The following is a 15,085-nucleotide window of genomic DNA, read 5'->3' as shown; positions in this document are numbered from 1 at the left end:
ATCACTTCTTGACATCTTTACCTGCTCATTCAGAAAATTCTTCTACTGACAACTAAACAGAAGACAACAACAGATGCCTACTGAGGGTGAAGAGTCAAGATTTCTCCTCCTTCAAGGCAGGCTACTCAGGGACTAATTGATTCAATAAATATTGAAACCATCTGTATGTTGAACCCCATATACAGTTCCAGGGAGGGGTGATGGATTTTTATGGGAAATAAATAGAAAATAATGTCTAATTTAAAGGTAATTATATAATCATAGTTTTAGAACTGAAAGGGATCTTAGAGGCCATCTAGGACTAACCCTCTCATCTTATAGATGGGGAAATGAACTCAAACTGTCTCTAACTCCAAAATTCAGTATTCTTTCTACTCTACTATATGAATTTACAGTATTCTTTCTACTCTACTATATGAATTTACAAGCATGGAAACTGAGGTGGGGGGAAGGAAAATGACTTACTGAGGATCATATGTGACTAAGTATCTAAGACAGAATTTGAATCTAGGTCTCTGAATTTAAGCCAAGTTCTCTATCCATCATACTATAGTTCCTTTCTCCAAAGTCACCAGGCTAATTCTTCTGCTAAAATAACTCTTGAGTTTATCTAATATGAGAGTCTAAATTAACACACATGTAACAGACATAAGGAGCAGAAATGTATAAACAAATAAACAAATGAAAAAATTAGCAATGTACGATATGAACAACATATGACAGAAACAAAACTAGTTATAAAATACAAAACCAGAATAATGATGTCTTTGGGGGTCTCTAGGAATACTCCATCTTTTGGGTCTGCCTAGCCCAGATACTCAGTGTTTCTCTCCAGATTTGTGTTGAATTGAATTGACTCAGAAGGTAAGTTTTGCTGTGTTAGATCATAAAACTAGACTGAAAGGGACCTTAAGAGGCTTTATAGTTCAAAGTCCTCATTTTGCAGATGAGGCAAGTGAAACATAGAGAGAATGTCACAATACAAATCACACAGGTGATAAGCCTCAAAAGTGGGGCATGAATCCAGGTGCACTCACTTCAAAATCAATCATTTTCTTATTTTTTTGTGTGAATTATTCTTGGTTTTTCTTTTGTTTGTTTTAATCAAACTTGCCTTTATTCAGCAAAACCCACCTTCTTTATAAATAAGAAATTCCCTTCTGCTTAGAAGGAGATGCTCTGAGGTTGGATATTTGAAGATTGTCACATTCCATTCCAGGTATTTAAATCTCTTGTTATCTATGTATTGAATACATGCCATTGAAAAACTAGGTCAAATTGTAAATAGAAGATATTCTGAGGAAAGTGTTTTTGATATCAAGACCCTAGTTCTAAGGAGTTCTAATTAGGGCCCAGATTTTACATTTGGGTTGAGGTTATTTCTTAAGGGCCTGATTTTAGATTGCCATCTTAACTTCAGAGTTAGTAACCACAATTCTTAAAATTAGAGAGGCAGATTGAAGCTAAATGGAAGGGAAACTTCTTAAGCAAAGATTATATGTTAGAGATTGGATTCTTGGTCAGAAACAGTTTGGAAGAGATAGCTTTCAAGTACCCTTCCAATTCTGAGAGTCTATGTTATTGTGAACTCCATTCCACTATTCTTTTTAACTTTTTTTTTTAAATTAAAGGCAGGTTTGATTAAAAGAAAGAAAAACAAACAAAAGAAAAAGCAAGGATGATCCTTAAACTACTTACAGTGACCTCAGAGCCATCTAACTCCATATCAAATAATTTCTCAGAATCACTTATGTTCTCAGTTCCTAGAGCCTTTGTTTATCAAAAATACCCTCATAGTAGGGAAATTATAACTAGGGTTACTTTCCCACAATTATTCCTTTCCAGCTCTGAACTCTTACCTTCTGATTTACTCACCACTTATTAGATACTGATGTTATTGTTTAGTCTTTTTAGACTCTTTGTGACCCCATTTGGGTAAAGATACTGGAGTGACTTGCCCTTTCCTTCTCCAGTTCATTTTACAGATGAGGAAACTGAGGCAAACAATAACCCTGTTTGGCTTGCCCAGGTTATATAATTAATAAGTATCTGAGGCCAGATTTGAACTCTAGGAGATGAGTTTTTCTGACTCTAGCCCTTGGCTTTCTATCTACTACACCACTTAGCTGCCCCTAAGGTACTGACCTACTTCTTTGTATTGTCAGGTATATGTTTGTGGGTATATTTCTTAGCTTTCTTAACCTAGTGCCTCTAGTAGAATGTAAACTCCTTAAAAGCAAGCTCCCATCTCATATTTTCTTTGCTTCTGCCATAAGTCCAGCACAGCACTTTGTACATTAAACATTAAAAGAAGGGACTAAACATTTATATATGCCCATAATATAATACAATTATAATATAATATAACTAAGCATTTAAAGAGTGCCTGTAGTTTGCTAGGCATTATTGTAATGGTTTTTTTAAATAAATGTAATCTTATCTAATTCTCACAACAACCCCATAAGATATGTGCTATTATCATTTTCATCTTTTAGTTGAGAAAACAAGAGGCAAACCAAATGTTTTGTTTAGAGTCCCACAGTCATTAAGTGGCAGATTGGATTTGAACTCAGGGCTTCCTGACTCTGAGGTCCAGAGTTCTATCCTCTGTACCACCAACTGCCTCTATGAGTTCACTCCAAGCACTGATTAAGCTCCTATTATGTGCCAGTAGCCCTGTGCTGAGCATGGGGAGATGAAGACAGAAATAAAACAGCCCTAAAAGAATTTGTATGCTAATGCAATTGTCAATCAATTAGCTAATTAGCTTTTATTAAGTAGCTGCTATAGGCCTAGAAATGTGTTAAATGCCAAAATCAAACAGTCCCTGATCTCAAGGAGCTCACAGTCTAACTCAGAAAATATATGTTGATTAATTAAGTGATTAGAGCCTTGTCCTCTAGTCCCTATGTTTAGTAAATAGTCAGTTCTCAGTTTTTCTAGTATCTCTTCAATCTTTTCAGTTAAAAGGAAAAGAAAATTACTTAAAACATCAAGCAGTCATATAAAATATGTTTCTGACCAGGGCTCTGAAGACAGGTGTTAACAAATGTTTGTTATGTTTGTTAACATTTATTTCATTCATTTATTCAACAAATATTCACCAAGTACCTACTATGTTCAAGGCCCTGTCCTAGGTGCTGGAATTAAAAAATGAATGACATGCTCCTGCTTTTCTAAACTTTTCAGTCTAATAGAGAGAATAAAGAGAAGACAAAGAGGAGTTTGATAATATGTATATATATATATATATATATATTATCTATAATATCCATATAATGGAGGCTGTAAGTGTTGAAAGGGGAAGATAAGCTTTTTTGCTTTCCCTTTAAATTTTTTCTATTTTTGTTGATTCCTTTTGTTCCTATGCCACCTTTGTTCTGACTGTATCTTCCTACTCATCCTCTAAGGCATCCCTTGTGATAGTTTTTTTTTTAAAAACAAAGCTTATTAATGCATTGATCATGTCTGATAATATCTTCTCTGTTCTGTATCCATTGTCTTTTACCAGCTCTTCTCTGTGATTAAGATTATAGATATATTTTCTATGGAAAGGAAGATCATAATGAGCCTTTTCAAAAAGTGACAGAGTTATAACGGGCTCTGAGATACTTAGTATGTAGATAGATAAGATTGGCTAGCATACAAGCTGAAGGTCTAGAAGGCAACAGGTAAGCCAAGCCTAGAAACTTTACAGAGGAAAGGAAAAATGGTTGTCATCCATAAAGATTTTTCAAGTCACCGTTTCATTATTTCAGAGACTGAGAGCTGAAAGGATGGAGATTGTGTAGTTCAGTCTCTCTTGTTTTACAAATGAGGAAACAGAGGTTCAGAGAAGTGAAGGTTACAAAAACAGTAATAAAGATGATGAAAGCAATTAACTTTTATATAATGCCTACTATGTTAAGTATTGTGCTGAGCTTTTTACAAATTTTATCTCATTTTGATTTTGCAACAAACATAGAAGGTAGGTATTATTATCACGTACATTTTATATTTGGGGGAAGTGAGGCAAACAGAAACAAAGTGACTTTCCCAAGGTCACTTAGCTAGAAAGTGTCTGAGATTCAATTTGAACTCAGTTCTTCCTGACTCTAGGCCCAGAGTTCTAACCATTGCCACCTAGCAGAATTGGAATTTCAGCCCCACTTCAATAGACTGTCTCTGTTTGATTCATTAGATGCATTTTTGTGCACTATGATTTACTTTTTCAGTCTACTTATGGCCCATATCTTTTATGGATTGACTTATTTCTTTTATGGTCCCTAAATGTTATCTCAGCTTAGATGCAGATGAAGAATTTAGGAGTACTCAGGTAGAAATGCCTTACTCTTGCCTTGCTCAAAATAGACTGTTGGCTAGGACCATGTCTCTGTGGGCAGATAGCATAACTTTCTCCAAAAAATGGGATCTTATTTTGCTGGTGAAGTCCAAAATGAGTTTATTTGAATAGTTTTTCAAATGTTCTCAGGGGGAAAAAATGTCAAAACTCTGGCTAACTAATACAATAGTTGAGTTTCTTCTTGGCTGAGGAAGGACACTTGAATTGGGTCTAAATGTCTTTGTTTCCTGGACCTAAGTTGTGAGAGATACATGTGTCATTTCAAGAAGTATGGAACTAATTGAGGAATATGTCCAGCTCTTGTCGAGGTGAACAGGGCAGATAAATAAAAATTCCATCGAACATAAATCTTTGCTTCCAACATCAAAGAAGCAGGATCCTGCTAAGTGTATCTGTATAATGCAGTAATTTATGCAAAAAGCAGCTTTGATAAATGTCCTCTAATTTATTGTCATGTATCTCAAATCAAAGTCAAACATTTACAGCCTGTGCCCTGAAGGAACCCAGGCCTTGGATAACGAAAGGGGTTTTGAAGTTGAGAAAGCTAAGTTGGGTAAAAGGTTAAAAAGGATTTGTTTTGAATGTTAAGTACTTTCTACAAATGGTGGAGGGAGAATAACAAAGCTAATATAGGTTTATTTTTAAAAAGGGCAAGATACTGAAGTACTTTCCCTCTACCTTTTCCCTAAACCCCCTCCCCGTACTTGGAATTATCATTGTTAATTCAATTCAACAAGTATGCTTTGGTATAATAGAAGGGAAATGAGATTTCAAATGATAAGACTATGTTTAAACCTAGCTTTGCTATATTCTTCCTGTCACTTGCCCTTTTTGCCTCTCAAATGAGAGAATTCTATGACCTCTAGGATCCCTTCCAGCTAAGACTAACATCACAGATTTAAAAGTAGAAGTGACCTCATAGGTCATTGAATCCAACACTTTACAAGTATGGAAACTGAGGTGGGGGGAAGGAAAATGACTTACTCAGGATCATATGTGACTATCTTTTTTTTTTTTTTAGCAAGGCAAATGGGGTTAAGTGGCTTGCCCAAGGCCACACAGCTAGGTAATTATTAAGTGTCTGAAGTCGAATTTGAACTCAGGTACTCCTGACTCCAGGGCCGGTTCTCTATTCACTGCGCCACCTAGCAGCCCCAATGACTAAGTATCTAAGATAGAATTTGAACCCAGGTCTCTGAATTTAAGCCAAGTTCTCTATCCATCATACTATAGTTCCTTCTTTCTCCAAAGTTTGTATCTAGTGATTCTATACATACATACATATATATATATATGTGTGTGTGTGTGTGTGTGTGTGTGTGTGTATACACATGTGTGTGTGTGTATATCTATAATTTTCCTCAATTACTTGTTAAAGCATTTACTTTTTTTTTTTTTTATCAAATATCTATGTCCAGACCCTCTGTTCAGTCTTGAGGATACAAAGGCAAAAAAAAATTTTTTTTTACCTTGGATTTTAAATTCTAGTAGAAGTAAATACTGTGCTTGGAGGCACAGTAGTTAGAGTGCTAGGCCTAGAGTCAAGACTCTTTTTCCTGAGTTCAAATCCAGCCTCAGACACTTACTAGCTGTGTGACTAGCAAGTCACTTAACTCTGCTTCAGTTTCCCCATTTGTAAAATGAATTGAAGAAGACAAACCACTCCAGCATCTCTGTCAAGAAAACCTCAAAGAGGGTCATGAAGAGTCAGACATGACTAAACAACAAAAGAGAAATTATATAAAGACAATTAGATAAGTATGAAATATATATAAATAATATTTATTTTGGGAAGTTCTAACAACTGGTGAGATTAGGAAAGACTCCCTGTCAGGAATTGCATTTGCACAAAGTGCTGAAAGAAGTTTGGGATTCCAAAAGGTGAAAATGAGGAGGGAAAACATTCCAAAAATGGGAAATTTTCTGGGGAAAAATCTGGAAGAAGCATGGAATGTTGTATATAGTGATTAGTGAATTATAATTAGCTCAGTGCATTAAGGGCAATAATATAAAATCAGTTTAGAATGTTAATTTGAAACTAGGTGATGAAGTAACAAAGAAATTTATAGAGCCAGTAGTAGGGAGCCAGTGAAACTTCTTGAGCAGGGGAGCAATGTATACAGAACTATATTAAAGGAATATAAATTCAGTAGATGAAGGATTTTCATTCAGAAAAAAGAGCAGTTACAGTATATATAGATATAGATATAGATATAGATGTAGATATATAGATATGATGCAACAAAATGATTGGGGCAACAAGGCAGGAGGCCTTGTGTGTATTTCTTCATACACATCTGCAAACATCACTGTGAGAGGAAAATGCTTCTGGGAAGTATCTTTCTATGATAACATATATTGTTGACTTATCAATGCATGTTTTCACATTTTATATTTCCAAAGCATGTGGTTATTTGATGCAAATATAGCATATAAGAGTATTAGACTGAAAATTAGGAGATGCCTATCATTTGTTGTGTGATGTTGGCCAAATCACTTATCCTTTATGACCCTCAGTTCTCTATAAAATTAGAGTGTTGGACTCATTCATCCCTAGGATCCCTTTCCATCTGAATCCTTTGGATTTTGTAATGTAAATATTTACATGTAAGGTTCTTCAACACAGAAGAAGCTGTTTCCAGTAAACTAAAGGCATGTCTACTGGGTACCAGTATAATTAATTTTCAAAAGTTTCAAAAAATTTTCAAAAGATGTAGACACATATTTGATTATTTTGCCAATATATTATTATTATTATTTTTTTAATAAACCTATGGGGTTTTTTTGGTTTGGGAAGATAAAGACAAGAGAGTCTTATAGCTTCCTTGTTTGAGATTTCCTCAAGGAAGGCTTTCCCTTTTGTCCCTTTTGAGGAATGTCACTGTGGGGGCTTCCACTTTACCCCTACACACATACACACACACATACAGACACCTCCCCACTTCCATTCTCATTTAACTTTGCCCATATTCTTTTTTTTTTTTGAATACTCTCTTACCACCAATTTTTTGAACAGGGAAGAAATAACATGATGTTAATGGAAAGAATTTAGAATTTTGGAGACAGAGAACTTGGGTTCTAGACCCTAGCAAAGTTGCTTTCTACCTGTGTGACTTTGGGCGAGCCACTTCATCTCCTTCAGCTTCAGCTTGTTCATCAATAAAATGGAAGTGAATGACTTTTTATTCTACCACTCTCACAGGGTTGTTGTGATAACCAACTGAGATGCTTTAGGTGAAAGTACCATGGCTAGTTACATAATATGAATTATTATTTGTCCTTTCCCCCAAACTGTATTATTTAGATTCCCTTCCCTGGTACTTTGTCCCCATCCCAAAGTCTCTAGACTTTTCAAATATTTTCATTTGAGAACTCAGAAGGAATACTGCATGTATTTTAAAAGTGCCCTACCCATTTTAGCCCATCACCAGGGTCTCACTGACTAAGTTCTTGAAATAAGGGGAGGGTAAGTATGCAATGGCAGGGTAGTTTGTGAGAAGATGGAAGGGAAAAAAAGTGAAGTATGCCTAAGGTTACCTGGTTATGGGGGGGCATATAAGGCCATTAGGACAAAGGGAGTAAGTGGGTGAATGGAAAAGGGGTGTTCCAGAGTGGAAAGCATTTAGTCTTTCATGCCATGGTCTGGTCTGAGGGTGCAATGACTGGGAAGATGATGGTGGGGAATGATCTTCAAGGGAAAATTGGATGACCATTTTAGAAGGATGTTGGAGAAGGAATTCCTGGCTGGAACTAATGGTCTCTAAAGGTCTAAGATTCTATTATTCTTTAATTAGGTGATCCTGAAAATCCCTCTCAGTCCTAACCTTTTTTTGTTGTTGTTGTTTTGGTCCACCAAGGACAGACCAGTGATTAAGGCTTCCTCTTAACTATCTGGATCCCTTACCTGAATTTAGCAACAGTTAAGCACAACTAAGATTCTTGCCTTTGTTAATTCAGGGGTTTCCTATAATGAGTGGCTCCTGTAGAACTGTGGGAGCTACAAAATTGAATCATAAAAAATTGATATCATTCATATGAAGGAGGAAAAATCCTATTTTGCATTGTAGAAAAACAGAGAGAAAGCATAACATATTAGAAAGAACACTGGCCTTGAAATCAGATGGCCCTGTGTTCAAATCTCAGATCTGTTATTTTCTACCTGCAAGGGCAATTTTATATCTATGGGCCTCAATTTCCTTATATGTGAAATAGCTGAACAGACTGATCTTATAATAATAGTAAGCATTTACATACTAAAGTATGCAAAACACTTTATAAATGCCTCCTTTGATTCTTACAACAATCCTGAGAAGTAGATACTATTATCATGCTTATTTTTTATAGATTAGGAAACTAACTAAAGTGATTTGCTTAGTATTACACAGCAAGTTAAATATCTAAGGCTGGATTGGAACTCAGGTTTTTCTAATTCCAAGTTCAGCTCTCCAACTTCTATGATACCTAGATGATATCACTAAGGCCTCCTCCAAAAATCCTGTTATCACAGTTCTACTCTTGTCTGTGTTTCCTTAGAACTAACACAGTGTCTGCCACTTAGTTGATGTTTAATAAAAACTTGTTTGGGTACTAAATGATAATCAAAATCAAAGTGAATGTCTTTATTGGTGACTGGAGGTGGGATTAGAATCTAGTCTGGGATCTTGTATGTCTGGGGGAGGGCCTTGGCTAATTCTTCTAATGGTATATGTTTATGTTGTTTCCTGTAATAGAAATTAGAATTAGAAAAGCTCCTTGGCTAGGTATGATATCTCTTTTCTCTTTGTAACTCAGCAGCTGGTAAACAGTAAGCACTTAATAAATAAATAAAATTTTTGGTTGATTGAGTCAATAGACTTTCTATGTCCCACTGGAACCACCCATTCTACCTTTTGATCCCCCTATTTCCAAAACATGAACTACTATTGTCCATCAAATTCTCTCCTTCATATGGACTTAACATCCTAGTTCAAGGAAATCAGGAAGGAGCTATGTTCCTTCAGAACTGGGTCTAGGAAGCAGCATTTGCTAAGTCAGATACAGATTTTGTGTATGTTTAAAAACATTTTATTTTTAGTTTGAAAAACTCCATTTGACAATACTTGCAATAAAATGATCTTACAACTTCAGTAGTTGTTTGTGTTTTGAATGCAGCTGTTTGCAAAGATTTTACAGACCATCTGGCAAGCTTGGCATGGCCTTCAGGCATGTTCAAGGAGGAAAGGCTTTGCTCTCAGATACCACCAGCCTGTAACTGGTACCGTAAACCCACATTTCACATCTCAGTCTTCTGGTTAATAAAATGGAGAAAGGGAGAGAGCTTGTAAAGCACAGGCTTTCCCTGCTGGGAGGATTTAACCTTAGAAGACTGGATCATGATCTAAGGCTGGTTTCTGTCCAAAGAGAAGCCTTTTGTAGCCATAAATCTCATTGTCCATGGTTTGAAGAGAGTGGAGGGGGAGAGAGAGAGAGAGAGAGAGAGAGAGAGAGAGAGAGAGAGAGAGAGAGAGAGAGAGAAAGAGAGAGAGAGAGAGAGTAGTGTTCATAGGATCATAGATACAGAGCTAGAAGGAATCGTTCATGTAGCTATATATATATATATATTTTTTTTGCAGTGAAAAAACTGAGACGTTTGCCCATAGTCATATAGGCACTAGGCATCAGAGCTGGGATTTGGAGGTAGGTCCTCAAGTATTCCTCCTCATCATCTTGCAGGCTTTACTCCAGTCTACCCACTCTTGAAAACTGGAGGGCAGACAGACACTGACATTCCCATTTGATGACTGTAATGTCACTAAATAAAGTTGTGCTCTATGAATTTTTTTAAATACTGACTGATCATGAGAAGGTAGCACGTGGAGGAAAGGGAATAAGATAAGGAGTTTGAGGCTTTAGCAGACAGGGTGACCCTTGTGGAGAAAATGGAGTAAGAGTTAAGAAGGATGAGTTTGAATTTTACTGGATACTTAGCTGTGTGGATCTGGGAAAATCATATAAACTACCTCAGTGTCAGTTTCCTTATCTGTAAAATGGAGATAATATATGGAAAGCATTTTTAAAACCTGTTGAGTATTTTTTTTTTGAAAAAAAATATTTTGGATTGTATTTGTGATCTCTATGTAGAAAACTTCCAATGACAGAATTTCTTCCACCCAAGTAGCATCTCAGTCTTGGAAGTTGTATGGGTACTGATGTGTTTAGTAATTTGTCCGGAGTCACACAACCAGTATATATTTAGAAGGAACTTTTGAACCCAGGCTTGAGGGCTAGCTCTATCCACTGTGACACCTTGATTTTTTCCTACTTGCAAACTTTAAATAGTCTATCAATCAATATTGCACTCTATGAGGAAGTCAGAATTGAAGCAGTTCAAAGGAAATATGTCATCCATAAGTTTAGAGTACCTATCCCAGGTGTTCACACTGACTATTTGTGCCCAACACAGTAGAGCATTTTGAGTTTGTACTGGTCTGATCAGCTTCAGTCGGATACACTAATTTATCTCAAACATAATGATGTCATTTTGGTCTTCTTCAATAACTAAGGACAAGAACTGACCAACCAATGGATCAGTTAACAAGCATTTGTTAAGTGCTTATTATATGCCAGGAGACACCCCCCAAAAGATAAAAACCCATTCCCTTCCAAGGATCTCAAATTGAATAGCTATACATGTAATTATATATGTATAGTCCAATAACTATGTTTTGTAGTTTAGTTGTTTCAGTTATGTATAACTCTTCATGATATAATTTTGGGCAAAGATACTGGAGTATTTCATATTTCTCTTCTCTATGTGATTTTGCAAGGAATCGCAACAAATTTAGACAAACAGGGTGAAGTGATCTGCCTCGGGTCACATGGCTAAAAAATATCTGAGGCTGCATTTGAATTCAGGTCTTACTGATTCCAAGTCTAGTACTCTCACCTCTCTGTCACCTAGCTAGCTGCCCCAATAACTATATACATATAAGTATATATATATAAATGAAATTCTAACATCTAAATACATATAATCATATATATACACACACACATATATACCACACACAGGGTAAATAGAAGTGGATCTCAGAGGGAAGGCATTTTTATTAGTTATTTACTACTTGGGCAAACTTGAGTAAATCATTTCACTTCTTCACTTTTGTAAAATGAGTGAGTTTGAATAGAGGATTTTTTCCCTCCCCCACATTTATTTATCTTTAAATTTCTGAAATAAAGCAAGCATTTTCATAACAAAGTATAAGAAAAAGATGATTGCACATGAAATTGCAAATCTTGTTTGTACAACTTGCTATTCTTTTAAAAATATATAATGAAATTGTCATGTAGTTTTCTTTTTTCCCTTTTTTTCTCTCTACTCCTTTCCTACTTTAGAAATGGCTACCATGATTGGAACAACAGAGGAGTCCTAAAGTGCCTTCCAGTTCTATCTAATTTCTATATTCTTTCTATTCATAAAAATAGGCTAATAACACCACATGGTGATTTAGTTATAGTGGTATAACTTGGAAATAAGTCTAATAGAAGTTTGTCTTTACACCTGTAGAAATAAAGTCCTGAAAATAATTTTATGCTCTTTTTCTTCTTTCAATTATGACTGCATCAGCAAGATCAGGTAAGGAAAGTTTAATTACAACATTTGCCTCTTGTTAGGGAGATGGAATGAGGTCTTTGGCTGCTGCCCAGAACCAAGTGACCCTTTATGAATCTGGATGTCTACTTCTGTTGTATGAGTTTCTGAAACTGGAAAATCTGAAAAAAATTTCTAAACACATATCAGTGGATTCTGCAGCTGCATGTAGAACCTTAGGCCAGAATGGAGTTAGGGATTGTGGCCCCCTCAACCCTTCAGGAAACTCCCTGCCTAGATAGGAAGAAAGGATAAACATTTAGACAAGAAAGACTTAAGTTTTTAAAAAATAACATAGAAATGAGTATCCCCCCGCCAAAAGCGCTGCAACTTCCACCCAGGGAATAGCACTAAAAACCAGATTTCAGTCCCTCTTTGCCAAAGAGAAAAAAATCCCTTGACACTGTTATTCTAAATCTACAGTGACTACAGCAGAGATTGATGGTAACCATAAAATCTGGGGAAATATATGACTGAGGGGAAAAGGACCAACAAATATTTTGTGCAGAATCTGCTCCATTTAGGGGAATGTCTCCTCCTACAGCCCTCCCCCCCAACCTCTCTGAAGTCTGCCTCTCCATTCCTGGATTTTGTCACTATACCCTTTTCAGGGAGAAGAAAAGAGCTAGTACATTGAATTAGGCCTCAAAAAGTCTCCTAGTATCACAGTTCTAGAGCTGTAAGGGAACTCAAGAGTCATTTATTCCAGCCTCCTCATTTTTATCAATGAGGGCAGTAAAGCCCCCATAGGTAAGGAACTTGGCCAAGGTCATACTTGTAGAAAACAATAGAGGTGAGATCTTCAATGCATTGTTTTGGAGTTGGAGGTCATTGGTTAAAATTCTAACTGTCATTTATTCTGTGACTTTAGCCAGGTCATAACCTTTTTGATAGTCCCCTCACCTTTAAAATCATCATCATCATCATCATCATATAATGTAAAAAAATTATAATTTTTTATAATTACTTTATTATTACTCTGATATGCTGAGCACTGGATAAGGCATTTTACATTTATTTTCTCATTTTATCCTCACAACAACCTGGGGAGGTAGGGACTATTATTGTCCTCATTTTTATTATCCCAGTTTTTCAGATGATCAGGGGATAGTGTGCCAGACCTGGAGTAAGAAAGATTCATTTTTATGAGTTTGAATCTGTCCTCAGGCACTTGCTGTGACCTGAGTAAGTCATTTGAACCTGTTTACCTCAGTTTCCTCATCTGTAAAATGAACTAGAGAAGAAAATGGCAAACTGTTCCAGTATCTTTGCCAAGAAAACACTACATGGGGTCATGAAGAATCAGACATAACTGAAAATAACAACAATGGATTACAACATAAACATGCAAATACCAACAAGTGATGAGTGAACTGAGACAGAGGTTAAATGATCTACCCAGGGTCACACAGTAGGTTTCTGAGTATGGATTTGAACTTATATTTTTCTGTCTCCAGACCCAGTGCTTTTATCCATTCTACCAAATGCTTCTAATTTTAGTTATTCTAATGGAAGGTTGGGGCAAGGGGAGAGGAGAAGGTGATTCAGTGAACAGAGATTGGACTCTAAAGTTCCTTCCCCCAGTCACTTTACTATTGGTAGAACTGATCTTGTCATTCTGGAAAACAATTTGGAACTATATTAGAAAACACACTCAACTTTACACATCCTTTGATCTGACACTATGATGTTTTATTTTTCAAAGCATATCCCTCAAAGAACTCGAAAACAAAAAAGGTCCCACATATTCAGAGCAACCTAATGAAAAATTTAGAGAAACACAGCAACTGATGCAGAGCAATAAGCAGAACCAAGAAGCAATTTAGTATAAAAGAAAATCAATACAAGAGATCAACCTTGACTTTAGGAGGTCTGTGAACAGATTTCAAGGAATCAATGAACTCGGATGGGAAAAAATTCATATTTGTTTCAGTATAATCAGTTTTGTTTTGTATTTTGTTGAAGCATTTAAAAATATTCTGGGGAATCTAGACATCTTGATATACTACTCAAGGGGTCCAAGAGAACAAAAAATGATAAAAGACTCCTGCATTATACAGTCACAGTTTGCTTGGTTCTAAGAGAAGGTTCTGTTGTCATATACATATGTGTGTATGTATACATACATATACATATGTAAGTATATGGTATATGTGTGTATATGAATGGATGATGGTATTTTTTGAAGCATGATAATTTTATAATCCTCAGTAAAATCAAGAGGCTAGTATTATCTGATCTCCAAATTCTAAACTTTAAGCTTCTTGCTCTATGATTCCTCTATTACTCCCAATGTTCTGGAACAGGGCAGGGATGAACATAAACTAGAGAATTTTGTCTACAGTGTGACCTTACTCTGAAAGTTTTCAGAGTAAGAGGGTCAGTGACTGGGAATAGGCAAAAGAAATGGGAGGGCCAGATGGCTTATGAAAGTCTCCAAAGTCACAGGCAGCAGTTTGGAGGCAGATGTGTTTTATTTCTGAAAGTAGGACCAGGGAATGTCAAAGGTAAAAAGAGACCAAAAATAGAAGGTGAAAGAAGACCTGAGTGGTGTGTAGGGAGTACCATCAGAGTCCCTAGGGTAGGCACTATCTAGGGAACAACTTAGAGTTGTTTCTTAGATTCCCAACCATAGATATAATGGCAAGATTCTGTACTGAAGCAGCTACTGTTTTACTGTGCATGGATACCGTGCTGTTATTACACATTTAAAGAGCTGGAAAATCAAGCAATTTCTAAATGCTAGAAATTGTTATTGCTGTTATTATTATTACTATTATTGAATTTGATAATTTCCATCCCCATATCCTCAAACCATCTAGTGGCTCTTGTCTCTTGGGGGTAGGGGTGTATGTCTTCCTCTATCTGGTCAAAATATCTTTCATTCAGGATTTTTATTTGGGAGAAGCAAGAACATGGCTGTCCAACCAATTTGAGTTACCTAGCAGGGTTGGGAGAAGGAACCTGGGAGAGAGTGCAGGGCATTGTGTGGAGATATGAAAGTAAAAGTGAAACAATCCCTGCTCTCAGAAAGCTTATATTTTATTGAGGGAGAATACATATAAATTAGCATATATAGAATATAAACACAAGAATATAAGATAGTTTGGGGA

This window comes from Macrotis lagotis, chromosome 1 (genome assembly GCF_037893015.1).
Source record: "Macrotis lagotis isolate mMagLag1 chromosome 1, bilby.v1.9.chrom.fasta, whole genome shotgun sequence".
NCBI lineage: Eukaryota > Metazoa > Chordata > Mammalia > Peramelemorphia > Peramelidae > Macrotis > Macrotis lagotis.
The sequence above is the reverse complement of the archived record's forward strand: the minus strand, read 5'-3'. Positions refer to the sequence as shown.